Genomic DNA, 12,078 nt, shown 5'->3' with positions numbered 1-12,078 from the left:
AAAAGGCTTTGGCCCTTGGTCCAAACTGGAATCTGCCATAGATTCAGGCATAATTTAAGAAGCCAACTATTGAAGCATCTTAAGAATGGAGTTGACTCACACTGTATACAAGAACTGCGTCCTAGTTGTTTTAGCTACAGCAGGCAGGATTAGCGAGATACACATCTTGGTCGATCTGAGCTTTCTGCAGTTATACCCTGATGGTGTTCCACTTGTGAAATCACTTACCTTTATTGCCAAGAACTAGCTCCTGCTCATTGGGAATGAGTCCTTTGTCTTGAAATTTGTCTTCCTGGGACCGTTCATGACATGTGCATCTACAGTACCTCATAAAAAAAAATGGCACCTAAAGTGAACTGAGCCAATCAGAAGAGGGAGATCTCACATGCTTTTGCTGCTCAGAGAAGGAAAGGACAATATTCAGTTCAGGCTTGTTCACTTTGTATATGATGGGTTATCTGCTCAGCTTATAAAGAACTAACCCAAGACCAGATTAAATGTATGTGCATATTTAAAGTTGCCACTAGCATTTGAACAGAGGTGATCTATAACTGTCATTACCCAAGCTGTGGAATGGAGGTCTGAGACAACTTTTCTCTACCTTTTATCTTGTTTCATCCCAATTGGCTTTGATTAACAAATCAGGGAGGCAGCTTGTTGTGGTGCTAATATGTGTCACATATCACCCTCATCTAACTTCCACTTTGAAAAGCAGGTGACATTTGAGCAGCTTTATTGCTAAAAACAAAAAAGAGAAAAGACAAGAAGTCCTTTGGTGAAAACCCATCCATTCAGGAGGAATAGAAATGACAAAATTTTCAAATTGTCCATTGTGGTGTCAATATTGGATGTCAGAGCAGCATCATTTTCATGAAGGCCAAACAAGATACCATAAGAAATCTTCTGGTGAAAAGCCATGTCAATATGACTTATCATTTTACGAGTAGCAATAACTAGATTTCCAAGTTGGCTGCCATGTCAGTCTTTGGTGAAAATTCCTTGTTGATACTAACATCCATTCAGGGGGATGGATTCTATTTATGCATTAGGGTTAATAGCATATCAGCACATTACTCGATATATGGTGCTGCTTAAGATGAAGCTACAAAAAGATAGGTATAAAGTATTGCCATGAAAAACAAACACCAACCAATACAATAATAGGAATATAAATCCTTCATAATAAAGTACTAAATGGTGAAGTTAAAAGATAAAGATATTAAATTTTTTTAAAGATATATCAATGAAAGATAAAGGTGAAAAATGTAAAAGTGATACTAGCAATAACTATTTTCAAATTGACAACATGGCCACTATATTGGATGTCAGATTATCTGTTATGTATATTTCAGTTGTATTGTTTGTTGGCTTTTCTCAATGATTATCATAGGTATATATCTGTATTTTGTAATTGACTTTTGTCCATATTCAAGTTCATGGTCTACATGACTAGCGACATTTCTTTTGTAAACAACATAATACACAGCTCATATTTCTCAATAATAATAGATTAAATATTTCAGATCATTATTAATGGCGGTAACATATTACTCGAATCTGTGTCTAGAGCATTAATTTTTCACTTGGAAATTCTTAAGCTTCTTGACAACTTGTAATGTTCAGAAAGGAAACTGACCTACATCCTTTCTCTATCATTGTGTCTTAGCTTTTTATATCAATGTTGTTTACTTGAAAAATTACATCTTCCTACCTTAACATCTGAAGTTGAATCAGTCTTATTTTTATGTGCAGTTTTTAAATTGGGTGGATTTATTAATTTAAATTATTCATTACAATGTGTTCATTAATACTTCTTGAACTAAACTGTTCATTTGGAATTATTATGAATTCAGTCAAGTATATTTTGGATTATTGTGATACACCAGAAGACTGTTAATACATCTCTTTATTCCAGGCCATTTAAACATTAGCACATTTGATACTACATACACATCAGCATATTCAGTATTGGAATATACTTGGAACACCAATGGAATTCATTTGAACTCTATGTATTTGGACTTGTGATAGAACGTTTAGGACTATTTGAGATTTATTTCAGAATACTTAAGTTCTTTTTAAATTTTAACTTTGTATTCTAGGAAATAAATTGTTTTTTTACTTTTACAAAACTTTGGTTCTTGCTCTTTATTTTTTGTTAACTTAAGGCTATATAGTTGCAACAGAAAATTAGGGCTCACCCGGGATACAAATTTCACCAATATATTTCAGAACATTTAAATTTGTTTTTGAAATTTGAATCTTGTTTCGGAATGTTTCTAGTCTCTGGTAATTTTATTTCACTTATTTTATGTTTTTTTTTTTTAGTAAGACCAAGAATCTTTCACAATGTCATCTAAAGTGGAGAACTTTATTTTAAATTCTACACAGGAAGGTTTAGAGTCCTTGAGCAAGGATGAATTACTCAAGTTTGCCAGACAATATGATATTTCTGAGGCGAAGTTTCTTTACCGAAGCAAGAAAGAAAATATTTGGGTCAATATTTACTGGAAAAGAAATTTTAGGATACAATTGCTTTTGTTTGATTAGTAAGTCCCTATATGGCTCTGAAATGAAAGCAATAGGGTTGAAATTTATATATATATATATATATAAAACCAGATGGAAACAGTAAAGATGCCTTTAGCTTTAGAAATAAGAAAAAGAAATGCATTTGCAGAAAGGGGAAAGAGAGACAAATGCAAATGTCAGTGCAGAAAGAAGAAAGTTAAATGTATTTGCATTTGCAAAAAGGAAACAGGAAGAGGGAAAGAGAGAGAGGGGGTGGTCAAATGCAAAGAAGAGACTGCAATGCAATTAAGAAGAAAGGAATTAGAACTGCCAAGTGGAAAGCACACAGACACACACACACATACACACACAAACCATTTACATACAAGTTCATGTTTTCATGTTACCAGGAATATTGGGTTAATAACCCCTTTTATGGAAAGAGAAGGGGCACCGATATGCTGAGTGGTCTAAAGCGTTCACCATTCCTAATCACTGCCATATCACCTTTGCGTGGGTTCGGGTTCGAGTCTCAGGTTCAGCTAACGTGAGTACGTGAGAAAACTTGCCAGTAGCTTCTCGTGGGTCGGTGGTTCTTCCCAGGGTTTTCCCGGGTTCTTCCTCCACCAGCTATACTGGCCGCCATGTATAGCCTATCTTGTGCTGAAAATGGCGTTAAACTTACAACAACAACAACAAAGAAAGAGAAATAGATATCTCCTCATTTTGAACAAAAATTGCTGAATATTTTAAATGCCTAAGTGTACTTATTAGCAGACCCCGTGTCAGTACAGCAACGTGCTGATTATGATGTGATTAAGGAATGTATCTTGAAGAGTTATGAGTCCGTATCTGAAGGTTTATCAACTGTCAAAAAGAAACTGATTTGACCCATGTCAAATTTGCAAGACGAAAAGAACAATTTTATAGATGGTGCTCGGCCAAGAAGGTTGGTCAAGACTACATTAATCTCAAACAACTCATGTTAGTGGAAGAGTTAAAGAACTGCGTCCATAGTGACATTAAGACCTACATTAATGAGCACAAGGTCGAAATATTAGAAAATGCTGCGTGTACAGATGACGATTATTCCTTGACTCACGAAGTATCTTTTGTCAATAAATCTTCCTATCAGCAGTTTCTGGTTTAAAAAGCCATCCCAGTCTCATACGAGCACTTCCGTATCTCAGTTTTACACAACTTTAAGAATCAAATGTCTGATAAGAATGATCATAAATCATGATTACCACCTTTTGCATTAAGAAAGGGTACTTATTTCGGATTGCTACAGATTGAAAAAAACAAGCAAAAGAATCAAGACAAAGCTGTTCCAAATGCTCTTATTTCTAAGTGGTTGAGGCCACGGTTATATATTGAAGCAATATATTTGCTGGGTCAAGCAAACCCCATTCTGAATTTATTATGGAGAATTATGAATCATTCATGTCGAAATGTTCTATATCACTTATTGGTGATTCTGCCAAGCCTATCCCTATTAATATTGTAAGGGTACGAGAGTTTCTCAGAGTCTTTATTTATTATATACTTTGCTTTTGTCTGAGATGTCTTCTTCTTATGAAAGTGTTTTTATTCAAGGAGTAGAGTGTGGCTTTCCTAATGTTCTTCTCTATTGTGTAAATTCTTCATCATACTTAGTCTCAGGACCCGTGACAGTTGGAAAAGTTACGTCTTTACCCACTGAGGGTATTCATTTATTACTAGGCATTGCCCTGGTTGGAGATAAGGTTTTGGTTAATCTACTTGTAACTGACAAACCTTGTTCGGATCCAAAAGTCAATCCTATTGAAAAAGAAATCCCTGATTTATATACCCAGCTTGTGAAGTTACTAGAGTTATGGCAAAGAAAGCTCTTGAGAATGATGTTGATCAGAAAACTATTCCTTTGTCTTACATTTATATTGGTTAGGCTATTGTTCAGGTCACTTTTGCTCTTGGTATGGATCAGTCAAGAGGAATTGATCACAATGATCCTATTCTTACTACTCGTCCTCGTTATTCTAATCAGGGTAACAAACAACAAGCACTCATTGTCGAACACGGACAATATCCTGTGATCTGTTTGTTTCCAAGAGTTATTAGCGACAATAAAGCCAAACATGTACGTGTTTGTTATTTTGTTAAAATGAGATCCTTGTGAGAAAATGGAGACCACCGGAGGTACCAGCTGGTGATGAGTGGTCAGTGAGCTATAAAATTGTTGCTCCTAAGTCGTATAGACAAGAAATTCTTAGTCTGGCCCATGAAACTCCTTTCGCTGGTCATCTATAGGTCATTAAAACTTATCGTAAGATCATAAATCATTTCGACTGGCCGAAAATTAAAAGTGATGTTTATAAATACTGTAGAGTCACACTTGTCAAATTTTAGCAAACCCAAATCAGAAGATACCTAAGGCTCAGCAACAACCATTCCTGCATTTGACGAACCATTTAGCAAAATAATGGTAGACTGTGTCGGTCTGTTACCTAAGACCAAGTAAGGCAACCAATACTTGTCAACCACAATGTGTGCGTCCACGATATTCTCAGGCAATTCCTTTGAGGAATATTAAAACTACACTCATAGTAAAAGGTTTGATAAAGTGTATTTAAACACAATTTGACCTTCCGAAATCTGTCCAGTTTGAGCAAGGGTCAAATTTTATGTCTGGAATTTCCAGCAAGTTATGCATGCATTAAGCATCCAACAATTAAAATCTTCTGCCTATCACCCAGAAAGTCAAAGGGCTTAAGAAAGATGTAATCAAACTTTGGAAAATATTATTCGGTCATATTTCTTTTATGCAGGAAAAGATTGTGAAGAGGGTGTTCGTTTGCTTTTGTTTACTGTTAGGAAATCAGTTCAAGAATCATGAAGTTTTAGTCCTTTTGAATTAGTTTTCTTTAAATACTGCCTGTGGACCATTTAGGTTATTAAAGAGAATTTGTTTTAACTGAAGATTCAGAAATTAATCGTATTGACTGATTCTGATTTCAAATATAAAATTGTCAAAGGATTGTAAAATAACAAGAACTAATGTTCACTCTACTTACTCAAAATTGAAAATAAGGTATGATAAAATACAAAGGAAAGAAGTTTTCAGCCTGATGATAGAATTTTGACTCTTGCTGTTATCTCAAGATCCTCTTTAGACCAAGAAGTATGGTCCTTATACAGTTGAAAAGGAAGTAAGTGACTTAAATTATATCATTAACACTTTCGGGAGGCAAAAATAAAACCAACTTTGCCATATAAATATGTTAAAAGAGTATGTTGATAGAGATAGTTCTGTTAAGAAATGAATCAGTTTAGTTGTTCATGTGTCATACTGTGAGGATTTAGGCGATTAAATGAAGTCTGACAACAATGACTGGTGTACCAATCTTGGGAATTCATAAATATTGAATAATCTGGACCAGAAACTTCCACATCTGCAGCCACAATAACAAAGTGAATTAAAACAGCTATTGTTTGCATCTGGGCACTCTGTTCTAGAGAATTAAATTAATTGCTGGAAATTTTACAAAATTAACTGGATTTCGCCATTTTCTGTTACTTAATTTAAGACAATACAGTCATAACATGTCACCCTTTCCATTTAATATAAAGTGGACATTATGTAAAGGGTTAATGAATGCTTCCGCATAGCTTGCTCTTCCTGAGATGTCAGATGTCCTGTATGATGAGAATTCACTCTGCAACAGGATGACAACCAGAAGATTCTGGAAGTCAACCCTTAAGACCCATCATATGACATATAGTCCTCTTCCAGTGCTCATGACATCTACAATTTTACGGAAACATTGCTGTCACTTCATGTCATGTAGTGCGAATTGGACAGTTTATTAATACGTGTACCCAAAGTCACAAATATCTTTCTTGAGAGGTTTTGACATTTTAGGTTACATTTATTCATAACCCCAACCCGAGGGGAGCTAGGATAAAAATGTTTTTGGTGACTTTTTTAATTCATACTTATTTCTGGATTTTGGGTAGGAATTCAAGTCTCTCAGCCCTTGCTAGATTGGTTTGCGACCTCCTTGTTCTTGACTTTGTTGGGATATCAGTCACTGAAAATTCTATTATATCATTTATGCAGAGTTTAACATAGAGGCTTACTGGGCAGGTCATGTATTGCTGTTAAAATCTGCGTTTAATCTAGTTCCACGCAAAATCTCGTACATTTAGTTTCTTTATATAAGATTATTGTTATATAAGATTATTGTTCTTGTTTTCAGAGTTTATCTTTTACAGCAATGCCTGAAAGACAAAGTATGGGAAAATGTGGGCTCACGAAAGCCCTCTAGATGACCAACCCCATCTGCATGACATGTACCAGTTATAACAGGACAGGTGGTTGTCTTTTTTGTTTTCTCTTGTCAAACGAGGCGTGGGACCTCATTGAAAACGGACGGATATACAAGGGTAGGAAGAAAGGGCCTTCCTCTTCGTCGTCGGGATTTCAGAACTTTCCATCGCCGAGTCCTTCATGTCTCAGAAGAGGATTCGATCAGTCGCTTCGGAGGCGCATAAGGTTCATGGGGCACTTCCCCAAGGAGGAAATACGAGTTTCATTGGTGAGTTCGTCAGGTCTCAGAGCAGAAATGGATTAGTCCCTTCGGAGAAACAAAAAGCCCATGGGACACATCGAAAAGGAGACAATAAATGGGCAGAGAGTGACGTTCGCTCCACCCATGAGGGTAGGTCAGCACCTTCTCCACAGCCTTAGGGCAGAGAGTGATTTGCCCCCTCACGTGTGGGAGAAGTATCACTCTCTGAGACCCCCAAAGAGGATATAGTTACTCTAAAAGAGGGAAAGTTATGATTCTAGTCGAAATGATCTGAGGAAACGTCATCCTATGGATCAGAGACACCTGACCGGTCATCGGTCAATGGTGGATGGCTGCTTACCGGTCACCGGGCGCCGTGCACAGGTCAATAAATGCCGGTCACCAGTCAATGGGTACTGTCCACCTCTTCCTGCCCCCTCCCACCACAATACCCTTTAATTTTTGCTAGGGCCTGGGTGGGAATCGGCGTTTAGGCATCAGACAAGGGAAGGGAAACTTATCGGTTTACCCCATCTCCTATTATTCCACTCCAGCCCAATAGTGTGTTGTGTAATCCATGCAGTGTATGTGGCCTTTAATCTCATACTAGACGGTGTTTCGGTCCAGAGACTGACATCACCCTCTCACAATGGGTATATTGAAAGAGTGGTGGTTTGTGGCAGGTAGACTTCTTCCGAATGACCCAGGAAGGTTGAGAGGCGCGCTTGTCCTTCTGTCGAGTATGCCACCAGAGTCAGTCCCTCGCTCACAGTGAGAGTTACGGGACAATTCCATTATCCACAGCTCTTCACCCAAAAAAAGTGATAATGTGCTAGTAGGTCCTTCTTGTCAGTACCTGTGGACTCTCATGAGATCGATGCAGAATAGGTTGAGTGTCCCCTCCCTTCAGGTCCCGTTCACCCTCCCAACCTCATGAAGGATGAAGAGATTTGGTCTTTCAATCAGTCTGTAAACGAAGTGTAACGTATTCTACCCATAATATTTGTATCCGAAGCCTTCGGGCTCTTTGGACACAAACCTTCTCTCCAGTTCTAATGGTCAAGGAACTTCTAAAAAAATTAAATGTCAGGGGTTCGCAAGGCAGCATAGGTGTTGTCAGTTCCCTCTCTCGTCTATAATGAGAGCTCTGATTTGTTTACAGCTACAGGGCTCACACTGTTGGCAGGCCTCTTAAACCGCCTGCTTTGGATGCCAGAGCATTGCAAGCGGGTATTTTCTTGTGAACATTGCCTGCTTTACAATCCAAACACCAGAGACATTAGAGTTAAAGGCTTGGTAACTGGTCAATATAGCCTCAGATGCCGTATTTTTGTTTGTGTTTGTTTTACCTGGGCTGTCTCCAGCCCAATGAAGGATGACTGTAGCAAGTTGCACTTAGCGCTCACCGTGAGCAATGCAAAGTCATCTCGAAAGGCATTGTCCATGTCCATGGAATTATCAGCAGAGCTTCTCTTCTTGTGTAGGAAAGTTGCTTTGGACACTTTGATTGTGCTACTGGAGCACAGTAAAGACCTACTGCCACAATGGAGACAAAGATCCTCTTTGTAGGTCTCATTTTCAACGTGGCTTCCTAGGACCTGACAGAACAGAAATACTAGTCCCTTTGCAATCCTTAAAATATGCCTATCATTACTAAAAATACAAAGCCTTTAAAATGATTTCTTCTCAAAAACAGCTGAACCAAATTTGACAAAGTTTGAAGCATCATGGATTGAAAGCCTTTACATTTTGTACAGGTGCGGACAATCTGCCATATAATATGACCACCATTGCTAACAATAGAAAATCGTGTAAAGACTTTTATTTCAAAAAGTGCTCAGCAGAATTTGGCTAAATTTAATAAAAAGTTGGCAAAGGGTTTAAGATTTATATAAATTATGCTAATCTGCCAGCAAATATGGCAGCCATAGCAAAAAATGTAGGACACCTTGACTGCCCTCATACGTCATCAGCAAAACTTTAAAATTCCATTGATCCCCAGTCCAAAAAGCAACATAAATTCAGACCTCCAACTCTGCAGTCTTGATCTAACAGGAATCGTCCGAGGCCTATGGTAGAAAGTTTGCAGCCGTTTGGGACTGGCCCCCGTACCCATGATGTTTGTCTCTTCCTTTGGTTCGCGAAGCTGCCAGACTATTCCCACTTTATGACCTTTCATCAAGCAAAACGGTTGATGGATGAGTCATTTCATTTATAAACCGATGATTCTGGGAACCCCCTATTCTAGTATAGTTCCACCAGTTGAATATCATGCAATTACAGTAAAAGGTGCACTCTCTACTGCAGGTGGCTGCAGTGGTATTCAGCAACCAGTATCCGACTTTCCACTCCCAGATTTTCCTGGTTTTCGCAGAAAGGTGGATCTTTTCATCTAATTATCAACCTTTACATCTTAAACAAACTTCTATATGTGGAAGCCTTCAAGATGAGCGTGTGTGTGATTTAGATTTTTAACGTAGCTTTAACAAATTTCCAGTCATATCGCTACGATGTCTGCAGTGTGGCAGTATAAAGTGATGTCTAGCACTGGGGCATCATACCACAGACTTGTAGCACGATGTCCCACCCAGTCACATTATCCTGACACCAGGTTGACCAGTCCAAACACTAACCGCTTAATGCTGAGCGCCTAGCAAGGCAGCTGTTAGTACCATTTGTTTTTAGAAGTCTTTGGTATGACTCGGCCGGGGTTCAAACCCACTACCTCCCGCATCCAGGATGGACACTCTAACCACTAGGCCACCAGAGCGGTCTTCAAGATGGAGATTAGCCTCGGTCAGGAATGTTATAATGCTGGATGACTAGACGGTCTCCATCGAACTTCAGGATGCATACTTTCATATTCCTATAATTTCTCCTCATTGGAAGTACCAAACGTTAAGCTTGGACGGGAAGGTTTCGAATTTTGCACATTGCCTTTTGGCCCAGCCTCTGCACCCAGAGCCATTATCAGAGTAATCAGTCATTGGAGTAGTTGTCATCCACTTAAGGTCACTGGGGTCCCTATTCTCAGTATTTTGCCTTTTAGAGTCCCTCCGGCCAGATCTGGCTCACTAGTGGTCCATAGTGACTAGACTAGACCTTTTACCCATCTTAGAGATATAGGAGTTTGTTCCATCTCAAGATTTCATATACGTGAAGATGAATTTCCTCACGAGCAATGGATTAGTCTCCGTCTTGCAGGACTGAGTTGACAGAATACTGGCTCAGTTGCAGGCACTGAGAGCCCTGATCTCTTGTTGGCTTGCCTATATTTATCACTTCTGAGAACAATGAACTCTGCTGCAGACCTGGTTCCACTCGACATATTGCACCAGCGCCAACCTCCACAGTCTTGTTTTGGAAAACTGGAAACCACGCAGGTACTATTGACAGCTTAGATTTCTCTGGGCCTGGAATTCCACCATCATCTGCCTTGGTTGACAAATTGGAATAGTTTTAGGGTGGGGACCCAATGAACATCCTGGAATCCAACTCCTATCTGTCCACAGAAATTTCAGACCCTGAATGGGACTCTCATCCAGAACCAGAGGGCCAATTATTTAGGGTGTGTGGTCCCTAAAAGAATCCACCCTCTATATCAACAATTTGGAAATAAGGGCAATGTTCTTATCCCTTTAGGGGTGGATCGGCAAAGTGAGAAGTCATTGTGTGATGGTCATGTACCTCAAGTGATAAGAAGGCATGCATGACATTCTTCTCTGCATGGAGATTTGAAACATTTGCTGGGCAACCATGGAAGGGATTATTCTCTGAGAAGAATATCTGGCAAACAGTCTGTCCAGGAGGGACATGATAGGAAATGTTATCTGCACTAATCTATAGCAGATTTCCTGTTCAGACTGAGGAAAACCATTTGCTGAATTAATTGTGACTACGGCCAGGCTAACAAAAAACTCCCCTTTTGTTTCCCCGTAACAGACGAGAGAGCATGGGAAGTTGACATTTTCAGCCTGTTCACTTTCACCTTCCCACCATTCTGGATGGTTCTGCAAGTGCTCCAAAAAGTCTGGACCTCCACTGCTCAGCTCATTTTATAGCCCCACAGGTCAGAATTTCTTGGTTATCTTTGCCATCAATCAATGAATCCAGTTCTTTCTATGCTAAATGATAACCTATACTAGTTTTCCTTTTGCTTTCTATATTAGGAACTTAACACATGTACTATCATTAACTTTATTGACAATAGTAACCACAAGCTTGAACAGAGGAACTTGTATTATGAAACCAATGAGATGTGAATTAGACTCATGGTACTAATGAAAGAAAGGGAACTAGTTTAGATAATGGGGGAACATAAAATATAGTATATATGGGTTTGGCTGGCCAGGATTGGTTGCTAATGAAAGCAAGAATTTTGTAAAAAGAATCTTCTGATAGTTTATCCAAGTTGTGTCCTGCAAAAAAAATAAAGACGATGTTTTATTGATGGAATTTCAGTCCATTTACAGACTTAAGTTTGGAAAACTCATTACTGAAATTAGAACAGGACTCTTTGGTGCAGAATTGAAAACACAATTCAAACACATGTAGATCCAGAAAAGGCTGCTACTCCAGGTTTTCTCTACACAGAAACTATCATCAAGGATATGTCTATAATGATACATATAGGTTTGATTGTGATATATGCATAGGTTTACTACGAGAGCTGAATCTGTAACAAAAGTCTTATATTTCCTTAATGATGACATGAAATGCTAGAAATCCAGCTCCTTCAAGGTTTGATCAAAAAGGTGAGTCATGAATTTGGTTAATATTCAACATTATAAAGTTATTTGCTGCAGATGTCAGGAAAATGGGCAATAACTTGTATAAATGATGTCAGAATGCCCCAAATTTAACTCTTGAAGGTCTCATTAATGCAAAGCTGCATACCAAATCTGTTTGGAGTCCAACAATCCTTGGTCAAGTTAAGCTGCAGAAGCAAAAGTTAGGAGATCAGGCAATCAAGAGTAACAACTCCTTTAAATGATGTCATAGAAAGCAGGAAATTTGA

The sequence above is a fragment of the Sinohyriopsis cumingii genome, chromosome 4, assembly GCF_028554795.1.
Source record: "Sinohyriopsis cumingii isolate HCF-2022 chromosome 4, ASM2855479v2, whole genome shotgun sequence".
Lineage (NCBI taxonomy): Eukaryota > Metazoa > Mollusca > Bivalvia > Unionida > Unionidae > Sinohyriopsis > Sinohyriopsis cumingii.
Note: the sequence above shows the minus strand (reverse complement) of the source record.